This window comes from Calliphora vicina, chromosome 3 (genome assembly GCF_958450345.1).
Source record: "Calliphora vicina chromosome 3, idCalVici1.1, whole genome shotgun sequence".
Taxonomy (NCBI): Eukaryota; Metazoa; Arthropoda; class Insecta; order Diptera; family Calliphoridae; genus Calliphora; species Calliphora vicina.
The window spans coordinates 16,972,996-16,976,648 of NC_088782.1; positions in this window are offsets into that span (position 1 = coordinate 16,972,996).

Consider the following 3,653-nt stretch of genomic DNA (forward strand, 5'->3'; position numbering starts at 1 on the left):
CGTTTGTGCAGATGTTTGTAACGCCCAAAAATATTAGTCTAACACCCACCTTAAAGTATACCGATCGACTTAGAATCACTTTCCGAGTCGATTAAGCGATGTCCGTCCGTCCGTCCGTCTGGTTGGCTGGCTGGCTGGCTGGCTGGCTGTCCATGTAAACCTTGTGCGCAGAGTACAGGTCGCAATTTTGAAGATATTTCGATCAAATTTGGTACATATTATTTTTTCGGCTCAAGGACCAAGCCTATTGAAACTGGCTGAAATCGGTCCACTATTTCACCTAGCCCCCATACGAATATCCTCCAGAAATTGGACTTTATCGGTCATAAATCTTTAATTTATATATGTATTTACACAAATTCCGCTCCAAATAAGTTTTATATACACAAAATTCATGTCACCAAATTTTGTTACGATCGGTCCATAATTAGTCATAGCTCCCATATAGACCCGCTTCCGAAAATCACTTTAACGTGCATAAATCGCTTAAAAATGTTGGTAAACAAACAAAATTCAACATAGTTAACTTTAATATAGACATAAATCTCATGACCTAATTTCATGGTGATCGGTCCATAATTGGTCATAGCCCCCATATAACCCCACTTCCGAAAATCACTCAAAAATATAAATTATTGAAATTTTAAAAGAAAAATTTTTTTTGCTCTTTTACTTAGTGTAGGGTATTATATGGTCGGGCTTGACCGACCATACTTTCTTACTTGTTTTTAAATGGAAAATCGTTTATTTTTCGATCCATAATTGATATTGCTCTAACATATTTTGTATATTATTGGCGATTTAGTTGTCTAACTAACAAAAAATATCGTTCGAGTCCAGTAGCTCCAAAAGTACGACCTTTACTTTTAAAAAAGCGGACCAAGGTATGGAAAAATTCAATTTTGAAATGCCTATAACTCGGAACTTATAAGAGATAAATAGCACACGCAAGCAAGACCAAACCGAGCGCTTTCTCATAATATAAAAATCTTTGGAATGGGTTGGGAAACAAAAAATGGCAAGTGTTTAAAAATTTTACATGCCGAAGGTACACTACTTTGTGCCGCTCGTGGAGCATTTGTAGGGCCCCTTTTAATAACTTAAACTCGAATACTACTTGGCTACGCGTCAAATTTTATTCCGATCGGACCAATTGTTTAGAAATGCCAGATTTATTTTCAAAAAATGTTGAGTGATGGCTCAAAATCAGGAATACGGCACGATCTTTTCAAGGCTTTAAAGAATTACAGTAAATTCGAAAATGTATGTTTCGGCTTACACAACTACAAAATGAAATTCATGTCATAGACAAAATATCCAAAATGTTTAATTTTCCACGTCTGATTTCAGTAGTCGATTGTGCATCAAAAATTATTACAATTGATGGTTTTTGAATCCTTAAAAATAGTTCCAAAAACCCATAACAGGGGGCGCAAATTTCGTAAAACAAATAAAAAAAAGTATTTTAGATTTTTTAATTATATACGATGAAAGGGCATTTTAAGCTAATCAAAATGGTACCAATATTTTCTTTCTATCACAACCCGTTAAAAAGTTATGTAGCTTTAAAAATGTTTTGTTAAGCCAAGCTAATAAAAAATTTCTAAAAAATTTTTTACCAAATATTATTTTCTTGTTAAATAAATAACTTTGAAGCCACATAACTTTTTTATGGTTAGTGATAGAAAAGAAATATTGGTGCCGTTTTGCTAAAAAAATTAAAATTCTTTTTTATATTTTTTTATGATATTGGCCCCCTGTTGTGGGTTTTTTGAACTATTTTTAAGGATTCAAAAAACATCAATTATATTAATTTTTGATTCAGAATCGACTGGTGAAATCAGATTTGCAATATGTTCAACCGTTTTTGCTCTACAGAAAAATGTGTTCAAAATGCGCGTCTTTAGGTGCGTTGAACCACCACAAGGAGTGAAAATTTTCCAAAAAAAAAGGACGACATTATTTTTATTTGCGCAAAGACCTTCAGAAAAATGATGATATCCGCAAAATTTTTGAAATTAACTCTAATATACATACATACATAATTTCTACACATTTTTGGAACAACATTAATATAGTTTTACACAGTTATTATTTAAAAATTTGTTTGTATATTTTTTAAAAGACATTTTCCCATCACATTCTAAATTTCATTATCATTTCCCTCTCAAATTCCCATAGCCATAATTTACTTAGAATTGAGTCATTTAAATATAAATTTCTTAATATTTTCTTTTAACAAATAAATACAATAAACCAATATATTTGATTGCAACACATTGTTGTTTCAAAAATTTGCATAATTTATAGATTTTTACTAAATCACTACTGATACATCAATAAAAACATATAAAAAATATAAATAAATATTAAATATCAAATGAATCAATATTTAAGTAAACAATTAAGTAATATTCTCACACACAATGAACATATGAAATTTGATAAATAAAAATAAAAATCATAAAATTAAATAAATAAAACTGACCGATCGATCGATCGATCGACCGCTACATTTGTATGTTATTTTTTCTGTTCATAATTTTTTTTTGTTTAATATTAAACGTGGGAATCTTTTTCAATTTCAATAACAGACGTTTGATCGGTTTCAAACATTTTGAGAGAAAAAAAAAAAACAGCACAAGACATTTAAACTCTACAGAAAACAGCAACAAACAGAAAAAAACGCATTAAATTGTATAAAAAATACTCGTACATCAGAAATATACAAGAGCTTAAAGCACACACTCATACAGACAGTGGGTAGGGAGAGTGTTTTGACACTAAGTTAGACTAAATTGTTTTTTAAATTAAAAAAAAATACATTTAGAAAGACATATTTATATAATTTTGAGAAAATTGGAGATTTAAATATTAATTTTGTGCAAAATTTTATTTCTACAAAAAAAAAAAAACAATTTTGAAAGAAAATTTTGTATTTTAGAAGAAAAAAAAAGACAAAAACAAATCCATTTTTAAGAGACATCAATGCACAACATTCTAAAAGTAGTTCAGTGGAGAAATTGCCTCAGGTTTCGTTGAAATTGTTGGCCGCGAAAATTATTTCTGAATTTGTCGCGTGCGAAAGCCTCGGTTTTTTGCGATTATCTAGAAAATGGAAACTTGCCCAAAATCAAACATAGCACCAAATATAGGGCTAATTAACAGGTATAAATTAAGCTTTTTGTACAAATAAAAATCAGACTTATTTTGATTTTGTTTTACTTTATGGTCACGTTCGTCATAATAGAATTGCTCAAATGTATTTGGGACAGATTGTATGCATGTAATAATGACCTAAGAATGATAAATATTGTATAGTTAAACAATTAAGAGAGATTTATTCGGCTGTGCCGAATCTTATATACCCTTCACCAAATTATACTTCAAAATATAAATTTTAAATATTTTTAGGTAAAAAAAACTTTTTTTTTAATTTTTGGGAAACATTTTTTTTCGAGTTGTTTTTTAAAATTTTTTTTTAAACTTCATTTTTTTTTTAAATTTTAAAAAAAAAAATTTTATTTTTTAAATTTTTTTTTTGGTGAAAAAAAAAATTCGGGTTAAAAAATATTTTTTCTGATTTTGACCCATTGTAGGTCCAACTTACTTACTGGTCTTTATAAGTCGTTGCAAAGATCTTTGAAATATAT